The sequence below is a fragment of the Pipistrellus kuhlii genome, unplaced genomic scaffold (genome assembly GCF_014108245.1).
Source record: "Pipistrellus kuhlii isolate mPipKuh1 unplaced genomic scaffold, mPipKuh1.p scaffold_m20_p_6, whole genome shotgun sequence".
Lineage (NCBI taxonomy): Eukaryota > Metazoa > Chordata > Mammalia > Chiroptera > Vespertilionidae > Pipistrellus > Pipistrellus kuhlii.
The window spans coordinates 18382033-18397045 of record NW_023425562.1 but is presented as its reverse complement, the minus strand read 5'-3'; positions in this window follow the sequence as shown (position 1 = coordinate 18397045).

Below are 15013 nucleotides of genomic sequence, written 5' to 3'. Positions count from 1 at the left end.
CCCCGCCCTCCAGGGGGAGCCATCTGGCAATGTCTGGAGACATTTTTGGTTCATACAATTTGGGAAGGTAATGAGGCATCTAGTGGGTAGAGGGCAGGTATAGGAGAGCCTCCTAGAACAAAGAATTATTCAGACCCAAATGTTATTAGTGCTGAGGTTAAGAAATTCAGCACTAAGCAAGTGATGGATTGTGCAGGCAAGGAGGGCAAAGAGCAAGGGCAGAGGAAATACACAGCAGTGAGCTTTCCAGAGCCAACCTCGCAGCCCTGTGAGAAGCCAGCTTGGTGAGGAACACCCACTTTCACAACCATCTTCGACTTGTCATCCTCCTTGCTTGTTCCCAATGAAATATCTATGGATGAAAGATTACATCTCTATCATCCTCTAGGTATTTCACCAACTACCTGAATTGAATTTTCCAGCTCCTTCCCTTTTTACACCCTTCTTTCCACCACTGCCAGGTGAGCCATCCAGAAGCACTGTGCTCACCATGAGGGTGCCCTGCTTAAACACACTCAATGACAAGTTCAAAGTCCTTTGCAAATGGTCTTTCTGAAGCTACCTAGGAAAGCTCTTCTTAGGAGCACCTGACTTCTGCCATGTTGGTCTAGATTCCATCCTCCAAATAAAATGTCCTGCTTCTAACTGACGTTTCCTGCCTAGAATACTCTATTTTGTCTATCCCAGTCCCATTTTTCTTTTAAGATTCTACTTAAATTGCATTTTCCCCAAACCCCTCTCTGCCTTGTGCTTCCACAATATGTACTTACTTCATTGCTTATTGCTCATATTAGTCATTATCTATTAATGTGCACATTCCCAGTCTTTTCTTCATGACAGAAAATACTTAAGGAAAAATATGAATTTCCATATAAAAATCTCTTCTTCAGTAAACTTACTTATGCTAAGTCATTCATAAAAATTTTAAGACATATTCATTGATCACCAAGGACATTAATCCTCCCACTCATATTTACTGGTTTTCAATAAATAGATGTTGTTGACAACACTTCTGGAGACATATCTAAGATTAAGTAAACTGCTAATGAGATCAGCTTTCAAAAAGATAATTTTTTCCCCTGTTTGATTGGAAGGAAAAAAATTGGGCTGCCAATCCCTTGGGAAAAGAGTATTTTGTGTCTGTGTGTTTGTGTGTGTGTGTTTTTCAGAAGATATTCATTTTGTTGTCATTCTTCTTATTGCTCAGAGTCTAAAGATAGGAGAAACTTGGGAGCAGGATTCAGAGACTGGATTAAATATAAGGCTATAGAAAATTGGCAATGTGGCACATGTATAAAAAAGAAAAGAATTTGTTGAAAAGTATAAAATTTTGGTTAATAGTGCTTCAAGTAGTGTTTTTCAAATTGAGTCTGCAGGCCTGACCTTATAGGCACACAAGGTTTTGTGTTTTATGGTTGCTTTATTTTTTAGCTTTCATGGCAAATAGAATCTAAAATGATTTGTACCAGTATAAAATAAATTTTCTATTTTTCTATGATTATTTGTAGTTAAGTATTTTCATGCAATAAGGCTGGGAATCCTTAGCCAATATTTCTCAAAATTGAGAGAGTACATGTTACTGAGGTCCTGAGATTTTCTTTTCTTAAAGAAGTTCTATATAAACTCAAACTTGGAAAACACTAACGTTTGATATATCGTTATGGGTCTTATTGGTCTATTTAGTGAGAAATGATAGCAATATATTTGTACTCTGAAATAATTAGAAGGTTTGTGATATATTGATTCAAAAATAAGCTTAGCTTAGCTTTCTTCAACTTATGGTCTCTTGTATGTCACAGTCAATTCTTGTTCACTTCATGAGTGAGTTAACTGTTATATGAGACAAGTGAAGTAATTTCTTTCACCCAGTTTCAGTTACTTTAATTAAGAAAAATTTAACTCCACCAATGACTCATTTGTTGTTAAGGGTATGCATTCATTAATCTAAGGAAATAGGAGTTTACAAATTTTAAAAGACTTCTTGTTTTATTTTATAACTAGAAGCTTGGTGCACAAATTTGTGTGCCAGTGGGGTCCCTTGACCTGGCCTATAGAAACAGGGTAGGAACCAGCTGAGGGATCCCAGAATGCAAGAGAGTACAGGCCAGGCTGAGGAAACCCACCGGCACATGATTGGGGTGGGAAGGGATGCATAAGGTTGGCCACCAGGGAGAGGGCAATGGGAGGGCTCCAGGGCATGTCTGGCACATCTCACTCAGTCCTAATCAGCTGGACCCCATCAGCAAGCTAACCTACTAGTCAGAGTGTCTGCCCCCACATGGTCAGTGCATGTCATAGTGAGCAGTTGAGGAGCCTTAGCATATCATTAGCATATTATGCTTTGATTGATTGATTGATTGATTGATTGGATGGCCAGACACTTAGCATATTAGGTTTTTATTATATAGGATGACTTCTGCAATTTTAACCTCACAATTTTTTATTGCATTGTTTCATTTGAGTCATTGCTAAAAAGAAAATTACCACAGTAGGTGAACCACAATTCTTTTTCTCTTTTTCCTCAAGATCTTGTATAGATTCTAATCCCAACTGTTCCTTGGAACAGGCAAATAGTCATGACAGGTAAGACAAGAGAAGGAAGAGAAGCTAATCATTAGACTTAAATATAGCTCTATCTGGGTAACTGAACTTTGAAAATTCTAGAATAGAATAGGGTCCTGTGGTGGTTTTTCACATCCTAAACAAAGAAATTTTAATGTGTAAATGACATAGGTCCTCCTTTTAAAAAAAATGCAATTATTTGAATTTAAAAAATCAGTTCATTTTGTAGACCTGGTCATCTTGTTGTTGCAGGCAGCTGGAGCCTCATGACAACTTTCCAGAGGAAGCAGCTGGGTGAGTAAGACCTCCTCCTTTATTGAATTTCCTAATAAAGAATGCACACCTTTTGGGACTTGCAGAAGCATCAACTATCACTCTCCTCCCAACCTTCCTTGCAAGGCAGACAGTTGGAGGTGGTGGGGGCAGATAATTGAATTAAATGCAGTGATTGAACATGAAAGCCATGCCTAGACCTCAGGGGATGTCTGTTTTCTGGAGAACTGACAACCCCTTTCCTTTCCAAGTCAAGCTGACAGTGACTGGGCTGCCTGTGCAAGTTGTTGAAGTTGCCCTTTGCAAGCAGCTCCGCCTGTGAAGTGAGAGGGCGAGAAAGTCTGCAATTGGGAATTCACTTGAAGACATCTTTCCTCCAAGGTTCTTCCTGCTTCAGTTCGAAGTGTTATTAATTCAGTCCACATGCTATGCACAGGCAGGCAAATCACTGCCAAACTGACTGGATGTGTTACTCATTGGTCCTCTTTTAATTCAGTACACCAAGCAGGACCAGCAAACTGTAAATCAATGTGAGACTCTTCATGGATCACTCCTGACACAAGCTATGCAAGAGCCTGGCTTATGCCATTCTGTGATCGGGAGGTATGTTTTACTTGGTACTGACCTTTGCCTTTACCAAGAAGAGAAAATATTAACTGAATTCAATACCTAAAATTTGAAGAATGTGCTGACTGAGAAAGATGGCTCCATACTGAATGGGTGAGTTAGCAATATTGATGGCTGTTGAAAAAATTGGAGCACAGGAAAGAATACAGTTGAAAGGCTTGCAGACCCCACTTCTCATCTCAGGAGGAATGAAAGCAGTGTGGGTAAATATGCCTTCACAACTTTTTGAGACTGATATGCTGTTATTTCCACATCTTTTCCTTTCCTCCTCTCTCATGGAAAGAGGTAGTCAGTACTGATTCTTCCCCCCACATTCTGGTTTCCCTCCTGCTTTCACCTCCATGGCATACTACCTTAATGATGTATTGTATCTCATATATCTTCCTCCATATTTTGCATTTTTTGTTATATTTGAACAGAATATAAGAATACTCAACTCATCCATTTTTAAATATAATAATACCTTTATACTAAGTCACCCTCAAGGTATCACCATATTATGCATTCCTTCCCACACAGGAACTACTCAATTTAATAAAGAAACTTGGCAATGTAGCAGGATACAACATTAACACCAGATATTGATGGCATTCTTATATACCAATAATTAATTCTCAGAAAGAGAAACTAAATAAACAAACCTATCTAACCATTGCAACAAAAATTAAGATACTTAGGAATAAAGTTAACCAAGAAAATAAAAGACTTATACTCAGAAAACTATGACATTGAAAAAAGGGATAGAGGAAGATATAAACAATTTGAAGAATATAACATATTCATGGATTGGAAGAATTAGCATCATTAAAATGTCCATAGAGCCCAAAGCAATCTACAGATTCAATGCAATCCCTTTTAAAATATCAATGTCATATTTCCCAGATCTAGAACAAACATTCCAAAATTTTATAGGGAATAAAAAAAAGATCCTGAGTAGCTGCAGCAATTTAGAGAAATAAGAACAAAACTGGAAGAATCACAATACCAGATTTCAAGTTATACTACACAGTCACTGTAATCAAAACAGCCTGGCACAAGAACAAATATATTGATCAATGGAACAGAATAGAGAGCCCAGAAATCAGCCCAAGACATTATGCTCAATTAATATTTGAAAAAAGAGGCAAGAGCATACAATGGAGTCAAGACAGTCTCTTCAATAAATTGTGTTGGGAAAATTGGACAGATACATGCAAAAATTAAACTAGGCCACTAACTTATGCCATATATAAGAATAAACTCAAAAATGGATAAAAGACTTAAATGTAAGCCATGAAACCATAAAAATACTAGAAGAAACAACAGGTAAAATATCAGACATCTCTCATAGAAGTATATTTACAGATACATCTCCTAGAGCAGTGGTCAGCAAACTCGGCGGCTCGCGAGCCATGGTTTGCCACTCTTTTGACTAATGATTTTGCCAACCACTGTTCTAGAGGGGAAAAAAAGAAACCTAAGGAGTAAATAAACACCTGGGACAACAGCAAATAAAAAACCTCTGCACAGCAAAAGAAACCATTAACAAAATGAAAGGGAGCCCACTATATGAGAGAACATATTTGGCAATGATACATCTGATAAGGTTTAGTATCCAAAATATATAAGGAACTCACACAACTTAATAAAAGACAAACAATCCAATTAAAAATGTGCAAAAGTCCTAAATAGACACTTCTCCAAAGAAGATGTACATATGGCCAAGATACATATGAAAAATTGTTCAAAGTCACAGATCATTAGGTAGATGCAAATTAAAATGACAAAGAGGTACCACCTCACATCTGTCAGAACAGCTACCATCAACAAATCAACAAATGACAAGTGTTGTCCAGAGATGTTGAGAAATGGGAATCCTAGTACACTGCTGGTGGGAGTGCAGACTGGTGGAGCTATTATGGAAAACAGTATGGAGTTTCCTCAAAATATTAACTATGGAACTGCCATTTGACCCAGTGATCCCACTTCTAGGAATATATCCTAAGATAACTGAAGCACCAATCAGAAAGAATTTATGCACCCCTATGTTTATAGCAGCATAATTTATAATAGCCAAGATCTGGAAATAGCCCAAGTGCCCATCAGTAGATGAATGGATAAAACAGCTGTGGTATACTTACACCATGGAATACTATGCAGCTGTAAAAAAGAAGGATCTCTTAGTCTTTAAGATAGCATGGAGAGACCCGGAAAGTATTATGATAAATGAAATAAGCCAATCAGAGAAAGACAAGTATCACATGATCTCACTCATATGTGGAATCAAATGAACAAAATAGATCCAGAAACTATGAAGTATGGAAGAGACTGGAATCTCAGAGGGAAGGTAGGGGCAGGTGGGTAGGTGGGAAGAGATCAACCAAAGTACTTGCATACATGGACACAGATAATATGGTGTTGAAGGCCTGCGTCAGGGGATAGGGGCAGGCTAGAAAGGGCCAATGGGAGGGGGGCAGGGAAGGTACATATGAAATACTTTAAATAATAAAGATTTAATTTAAATACAAACAAGCAAATAAACCAGAGTTTCTGGGGTCTAAGGTGCATTTTTAAAACTCCCAGGTGATGCTAATGGATAAGCAGGTTGGGAACCACTGATCCAGTCTAACACTAACCCCTCATTTTACAGATGGACACATAAATCACTTGATTTCAGTTTCCTCTGATTATTTCCCCCAGAAAAAAATGACTAAGGTTAACAATGAGGGCTAACTAAGACAAATATAGGAAAAGAGCTTATCCTGCATGAGAAACTGACAAATATTTTATCATCCATACTAGGGCATCTTGAGGTCATTGAAGACAGAAACTGCTCTCTGTTGTTACTCCAATGCCTAGAATAGTGATTGACAAATCATACACATTTATTTAAAATTTATCAGGAAGAATGAGTGAAATTTTACTAAACCCTAAAAGAATAAATCTTAGATAAGAATAAAGCTTAGATGCCTGGCCTTACCAGTTTGGCTTAGTGGATAGAGAGTTGGCCTGTGGACTAAGGGGTCCCAGATTTCATTCTGGTCAAGGACATGTACCTTGGTTACTGGCACATCCCCAGTGGGGGGTGTGCAGGAGGCAGCTGATCCATATTTCTCTCTCATCAATGTTACTAACTCTATCCCTCTCCCTTCCTCTCTGTAAAAAAATCAATAAAATATACTTTAAAAAGAATAAAGCTTAGATAAGAATAATATGAAAAATTGTATCTCTTTCTATAACTTTTATTTGAAGAGCTGTGTAACCTTTACATATAGACTCAGAGGAAAGCTTTGTACATTTGCATTTCTAAGACAGCAGAAGCAGGGGTGACTATTATTTCTTTCTTTTAGGAGGTGGATTCTCATTTAAAATCTGAATACAGAGTAGAATTCCCTCGGGGAAAAACTAAATCTTCTTGTGGTTATTTGTTATTTTTCAACTGGAGTGAGGTTGGGAAAAAAATGTAAAAATATCTTTGGTAACTGAATTAATGGATTTGCAACAGAAGGGAATTTATCATTGAAAATAGCTGTAAAGGTTGTTATGAGGCGAATTGTGTTCCCCAAAATTCATATATTAAAGTTCTAATTCACAAAGTATTTAGAGAGAGGACTTTTAAAGAGGTGATTATGGTTACATGAGGTCATAAGAGTTGAGAGCCCTAATCAAATAGATGTCCTTAGAGAAAGAGACACTAGGACTCCCTGAGATTCCCCCATCTACACATGAGAAGGCGTGCCAAGCCCTTCAACTTGGATTCCAGCCTCCAGAACTGTGAGAAAATAAATGTCTGCTTTTTGACCCACAGACTGTGTATTCCACTATGGCGGACTTTTGTCTTTAGGGTCCGCACAGAGATGGCATAAAGGAAGTTAATAATCCAAAACAAATGCCAAGACTCTGCTTCCAATAGAGATTGTTCCAAAGGTGAAGTGTGACATGGGGTAGAACTATGTGAAATAAAACTCCCTGGAAATGAAACCCTATGAACGTTTTACCTATCCATGGTAAATGTCTGGAGTATTTTGCATGGGATCTAACGCACAGCAAAATACAATTTCACATAAAATCAGTCGGTTAACTCTACTTTTTAAAGGTTATGGCTAAAGAGGAGATGCCACACCACTATAATTTCCTCCCGGCCGCCCTAGGTCTTCCACTGCAGTCACCACGTCTGGGTTTTCCTTTAAAATGAAAACTGAAAAATAAAAATTAGCTGTCTACCTGCCAAGTGGAAGTGACAGGTGAACATATCGAATCATTTGGATTCTCCTCACCAGGTAGGCTCCGATAACACTGCCATAGTTTATTCTCATGTATTATCAGGCCTCCCTGCATCAGATTCCACAGGCCACCCTCTGGCCTTTCAAACCCAATAATCATTCTTTTTCTTACAAATTCATTTTAGCAGCACTTGTGTTTTGATTGGCTGCAAGTCCTCTGGCACTTATTAACATTCAGTGTGGTTCTGGGCAGCCCTCATGTTATGGCATCTCCTTCAAATGCACATTTTCTGTTTGACAATCCACATTTCATTAATAGATTGTGGTAAAGGTGGAACAGACTTTAATGATGACCTAGTTCACTCCTGCCTCTCACCCAGTTCATATTAGCAACAGGTAAAAGACCCAAGTGCACTGATTCCCAGGACATCATGCTCCACATTCAGAACATTGAGGATACTGTCTTATTTCCAGCCCTGCTTCGTGTCAGGCTCTGCTAATGTCTACTAAGACCTAAATCCCAAGCTATAGTCCATTGGTGTCAGGTTTACCCTTACTGGAACACATTTTAACATCCCAAATTCTTGTTTTAGTATTGAGATAAAAATAAAAACACTGTGTGTGTGTGTGTGTGTGTGTGTGTGTGTGTGTGTGTGTGTGTGTATCTTTAGAATGTAGGATATCTTTCAATAAAAAAACACTTTTCATTGTCATCAGGAGTATTAATGCACTAACTTAATTGTTATCTATATTCTCTACTTATTATAGAGAACCATCTGTTATTAAAACACTCACATATATACACAGCATATGAATGGGCTAACGCTCACACCAGGAAAAGACACTCAATGAATCTTTGAACCAGTGAATGAATTTTTAAAACATTTAGGTTTGACACTTACAGAAATGAAAGGTAAGGAGAACTCCAATAAACATATGCTGTTGTTTGTTTTTTTTAAAAGTGAGGTTCCTGAAGCTCTAGCCTCCCCTCCCCTCCACTCCTACCAGGTTTTGAACCCCATCCGTTTCCTCTCCAGGCCTCCCAGGGATTCCTCCTGTTACTAGTGAAAGCAGTACCTTTCTGACCAGTCAGGAAGCCAAATCCACCCATTGCTGAGGTCTCTTCACAGGCTCAGGTCTATGTCTCTGTGAAATCAGAGAGCACAAAGCCTGTGGAGAGACAGGAAATCCCCTGCTCACCTACTCAGGGATAAGTCTCAAAGTTGGAACTCTGGGAATGAAAGGGGCAAAAGAGGGAACTATTTTTTTGTAGTCATCAGAGAAATGGGAGAAGAAGAGCAAAAAGCTACTTTCCTAGATTACAAGTGACTCAATAAGGAAGGTAGACAATCAGTGTTTTATATGCCACAATTTGAAAATTACATAAAATGTAGATAGTATTATCTAGCATAAGCTTGATAAACTTAAATCATGACTTAAAATTCACATTAATGCATATTAAGTTAAAGAAACCTTACCATTTTTATTAATTGAAAAACTCTGTGTCTCCTTGAAAGAAAAAGATAAAATAAGAATTTTCTAATCTTCTATAAAGCACATTATATTGAAGACTGAGGAAAAGAAAGACCCTACTGATGACACATAATGCTTCTATTCATCATTCAGTTACCCATCCAACACACATTTATTGAGCAAACACTAGGATCCAGAACTGTGTTAGCAGGAAAACTCTGGCTAAGAAGAATATGAATGTTAAACCTGCTCTGTTCCATGTGGGTGCTGAATCAATTTTTCCAGGGCTGGCTGGATTATTACCTCTTCCTGTGTGCAATGCAGTGGTTGCCTCCTACACAGCCCAGTGCCCCCACATAAAATGATACAGAGCAGAGAACCATTGAAAATTATATTCTGAGATCAGTCTTTCTAGACAGATGTAAAGCAGCAATAGAGACCCAGCCAGCCTAACCCTGAGCCCAGAATAAATAGTATGCCTCCTCCCCTAGCATCAGTACCCTAGAGAAGGGATGGCAGCTGCTCATCATGAGTTCTCAAAGGTAAGCACCTGCATTATGCTAAGGGAGACCCCATGTTCATTTCAAATTAACATCAGCACCTTCATGTGAATTAGTTTCTGAGCTCACCTTCTATCTGGGTACAGAGGGCAATGGGGCTCTGACACAGGCAGGGAGGTGCAGGCATGTTGTGGAGCACAAGGGACCCGAGAAAGTCATGCCTGAGTGGGATCTTAAGCTATGTGGATATGGGGGCTGCATACCTGGAAGAGATAAGAGGAGGGGATGAATCTTCCTCCTGAGCATCACTGCCAGGTGTCAGCTCTGGGAAAAGCTGGACTTCTCTCTGCCTAAAAGGTGTGCTCAAGATTAACATCTGCCTGACCGGGCATGGCTCAGTGGTTGAGCATTGACCTATAAATCAGGAGATCATGGTTTAATTCCTGGTCAGGGTACATGCTCAGGTTATGAGTTTGATCTCCAGTCGGGGCCGGGGGGATGCTGAAGGCAGCTGATCAATGATTCTCTCTAATCATTGATGTTTTTATTCTCTCTCCCTCTCCCTTCCTCTCTGAAATCAACAAAATATATATTGGGAAATAAACAAACAAAAAAAAGAAGATTGAGATCTGAGGGTAGGATCACTGAATCACTTCTAAGCAGATATTGCAGAATGCAACAGAATAAAGAGAGAGAGGTGCAACAATAAAAATCTGAAAACCACCTAGATCCCATCTCCCACCAGACTGAGTGAGTCCCCATCACCCACCCACCTCCCCCATTCCCACTCCAGTCTATAAGCTCCCCTGGCCAAGGTCTGGAAGACTCCATGTGCGCACACCTACCCCTCTATCTTGCAGCAGGACTGTCAACTTTGCAGATGTTCAGAATCCTTTCTGAAGACATTCTATTTCTATCCCTTGGATGCCAATTCTACTCTCTAGAGTCAGGGAGTTAGACTTCCACTGCTAAACAGACCACAGTCCCACTGGTGTTGAGCAAGCCAATTTTCTGAGCCCCGTTCACAATGTTCAATGGGTAGCCAGGGAGCTCCCAGGCATTAAGCTCTCATGTGATGGCTAATCGAACAGAATGTAAAGGCTCCTGCTCAGGGAATTCTAGGGAGATTCCCTGAGACTGGAAGCTGTGCTGAAAGAAAAGAAAAGGCTGAGGAAAAGCCTGTGCTTTATTTCATCCTTGGGCTTCAACAGCTGCCATCTGTCTTAGAGTGGGAATGCTTTTACTAAGTAAACATCTCATTTACATACTATAGAAAGTGGTGGGAAATCAGCAAATAAGCAAATTCAGCACCAATTCCTAGATGATAATCATGACCTTTCCTTTTTCCCAGGAATCTCAATTCCAAAGAAGTCAAGCTTCACAACATTGGTTTTAGGGGCCAGACTTTTAAATATGCTGCTTAACAGAAATGCTCGGATCGTTCTCTGCACAGCATGTACTAGTGTTGTCATTCTGCCTGATAATACCCCAAGCTCCACTGGTTTCTAACTACATACACTAATTATATGAGGCTTCCAATGAAGCTGTATTCCCCAATATGGGTTCTACCAATGCTCAGGCTGAAGCATGCCCAAAGAAATTATTTTATTTATTTTTTGTTGATTAATCCTCACCTGAGGACATTTTCTCAATGGCTTTTCAGAGAGAGTGGTAGGGAGATAGGCAATGAGGAAGAGAGAGCAGGAGAGAGAAACATGGATGAGAGAGAGATACATCAACCAGTTACCTCCCATGCTTGGAGTGAACCTGAAACCCAGATTTGTGCCCTTGACCAGGAATTGAATCTGTAATCTCTCTGTTTGTGGGCCTATGCTCTAACCACTGAGAAATTCTGGCCAGCACAGATATTCTTTTATTAATGGCAAGTAACCCTGCTATTCCAGTTATAATTTCTTTTTATTCATGCATATTTTCTGGAAGGTGAATATCACAGTTAAATATCAATGTTCTCTTTGATTAGTCCTGAAGCCTTAAAAGTGGCATTTATTTCCACCATACTCTTATGTGTTTTAAGCTTACCACTGAGGAAAAAATCTGCATTAGTTAAACCACTGAAGAATAATGCCAACATATGTGCTTTAGAGATTAGTTTATGCATTATGCAACATTTTTTTAGTTTGGGGACACTGAATAAATATCTCTAGTCTAAAAACAGGTTTCTATTTTCTTATAAATAAAAATAGTTATCACAGATATACAAAATCCACAGTTCTCTGAACTAGCTTTTAATGTTACCAAGGGTTAATTATGCCCCCAATGTCATTGTAGTGCAGATTCTATTTTAATATAGTCTAAATGTTAGAAAAAATGGTGATTATTCAAAAAATCCAAACAATCAGAATGTCAACATATATTGAAATAACAAATAGTAAAGCAGATTCAATGTATTTAAATATTTATATAAATATACACCATCTTAGGGGCATTTAATGATTATCTGTATTTAAATATTCATATGTAGAGACACTAACACATAAATCGCACAAAATCATGGCTTTTTATTATTGATATCTGGGATACCATGTATGATATCAACACCCTTAAATGTAAGAACTATCTCATTAGTGTGCATTAAATATTTTCATCTTGACAACATAATATTACAAATTTCACCCCAAAAATTCTCCCTATCATTGAATACCTACTGCCCACAAGGCATGAGGCATTACAGAAGCCAGACCATATAGGTTCTTCTATCCTTCAGAGAAAAGACCATTGAGGCTGGCAGAGGTCAGATTCTGGAGGGTGAGATTCAAATTTAAAATTTAGAGCCCACCCTGCAGGAAATAATAAGTTTATTACCAATTAGTAAATAATAAAGACATATCTTAGTGTTCAATTTGATGTTTTGGAGATGTCAGAGACATCTGATGGCCTTGTGTGCATGTTTGTGCACACCTGGTAACTGTGTGCGCATATGTGTGCATCTGATAACTGTGTATGCATAAGTGTGCACATGTACAATGCATTGGGGGCTAATCTAGTATTCTAATTGAGACGATAAGGTATTAAACTAGAAAGATTCCAGAGAATTTACAGAAGGGGGAAGATTAAGCCATGGCAGGAAGAGTTATAGGCAGTCATTATTGGCTGAAGCAATGGATGATGGAAGGAAGGGGCACGGATGAGTCTAGAATGATACCTGGGTTTCTATGTTGGTAATTTGGTTGGTGATGGTACCTTTGAAAATGCAAGAAAGCAGCAGTTTTGGGACACAAATAATACATTTATTTTGGGTTTGTGGGGTTCAGGTGCCCATAGGAAATATCCAGTAGGCACCAGATAAATTACTAAGATGCTTCTTCCTCTGAGTAAGTTTCAATCCACTGACCCCTTAAATTTTCTTTTTGGCTATAAAATCCTCACTTTTCCTTGTATTTGGAGTTGGTCCACATCTCTTTCTCTTCTATAAAATCCCACTGTAGTGCCTACCCCCACTTTGAATAAAGCCTTACTATTTTTAAGTGTTAGCATGAATCATTTTTCTTTAACAGTGGGGGCTATGGGGAAGGGGCTCCCTGGAACAGCTGGGCTCATGGAGGGCACAGCCCAATTGGAAATGGGAAAGAAAATCCCAGCAACCTTTCTTCTGCCCGCCTACCTATCTTCTGCAGGTGGTTCCCATTCTACAAAAGCACTGACAGGCAGCGGCCCAAGGCACCTGTTTGATACAGGGCCAAGTGGTCAGCCTCGGGAACACATTGCATGGCAGAGATGGCCAGAGAATGGCTTTGGTGTAGGGTAAACAAAAAAGAATTTGAGATTGTTCAGGATATTAGTTCTCAAAGGTCTATGGAATGCCTGAGCAATTCAAAAACAAGACAAAATTATGTTTGCCCTCTTGGGTGTTTTCAAGTATAAATAAGTAAATGCTCTTCTTCTGGGGCTCATTCCTGGAAAGCAAATCATTCAAGTTGTCAGAGGGTATAAGCAATGTCTCCTTATTTGTTGCCTTGGAATAGCCCTTGCTCAAACAATTTTTGCTTTAGGGAAAATTGTAGCTTCATAGTAACAAGCAAAATAATGTCATAAAAGCTTCTGTTTTCCTGATGAGAAATGGTGAATACTGGAAAGACTTCCTAGCAGTCTGTCTCACATGTTTTGAAATTCCTTAGCAATGGAGAGAAGCAGGTCTGGGTGACAAGCATGCTATCCCTTTATGACACCCCACAGATGTGAGTGCACCAGTGATTCACAGAATGTACTAGGAAATGCTCCTGACTCACAGATTAACTGGTTTGTGAAAGGAAGAGACTCATAGGTAGTTTGTGTATTGCACTGAGATCTAAACTCAAATGCAAGTCACTGAACCAGTGCATTCAGTGGACAGAGAACTGATTTAAGAGACAGGGAATCTGGGTTTGGGAAGTAATGTTTAGGTCTACCACTAAGAAGTAATATGATTTCAGACTAGAAATGTAAAATTCTTTGTAACAAAATACACTTTCTCTGTAAAAGTCTAAGTTTATTTCCAGTATCCTTTTCAAAATAAAGTAAAAAATAGATCTAAATTCTAAAGGCATTCATCGAAACAACCAGATATGCTTTGAAGAATAAGTAATGCAGGAAGGGAAAAGAAGAATTACCTTTCTTTGGCTATATTTGATTTTTTTTCAGGCCATATTTTAAAATCTGAATTTGGAATGTATAGTTTCATGACAATAAATATTACATATATAAGGTGAATGATCACATCAGTTATAGGAAAGGAGGTGAAGTTTTGGTCCTAATCATCAGAACTTTGATAAAATTATGCAGTGTGAACTTTTTATTTTTTATTTTTTAAAATATATTTTATTGATTTTTTACAGAGAGGAAGGAAGAGAGATAGAGAGCTAGAAACGTCGATGAGAGAAACATCGACCAGCTGCCTCCTGCACACCCCATACTGAGGATGTGCCCACAACCAAGGTAGTACATGCCCTTGACCAGAATCGAACCTAGGACCTTTCAGTCCGCAGACCGACGCTCTACCACTGAGCCAAACCGCTTTCAGCTGGACTTTTTATTTCTTATTTGAGCAACATAATCTTTCTTTCATGCTTTACTTTTACTTTTCTTTATTTTTCTCCTTCTTTCTTTCCTTCCTTCTTTCCTAATATTCAATCATTTTTCTTTCTGTTTTTCTCAGTCTAGCCTAGACCTCCAGTAATTATGTTTGATTCTCTAAGAGCTTTTTCCTTATAATGGTATTCCCTGAGATAATGATGACAAATCATAGTCATGCTTTAAATATTACCTTCTGTTATAGGCTAAATAATGACATCTCCAAAGATATCCACGCTCTAATCCCTGAAATCTGTGAGCAGGTTACCTTCCATTGGGAAAGGAATTGTGTATAGTCATTCAGTTGGG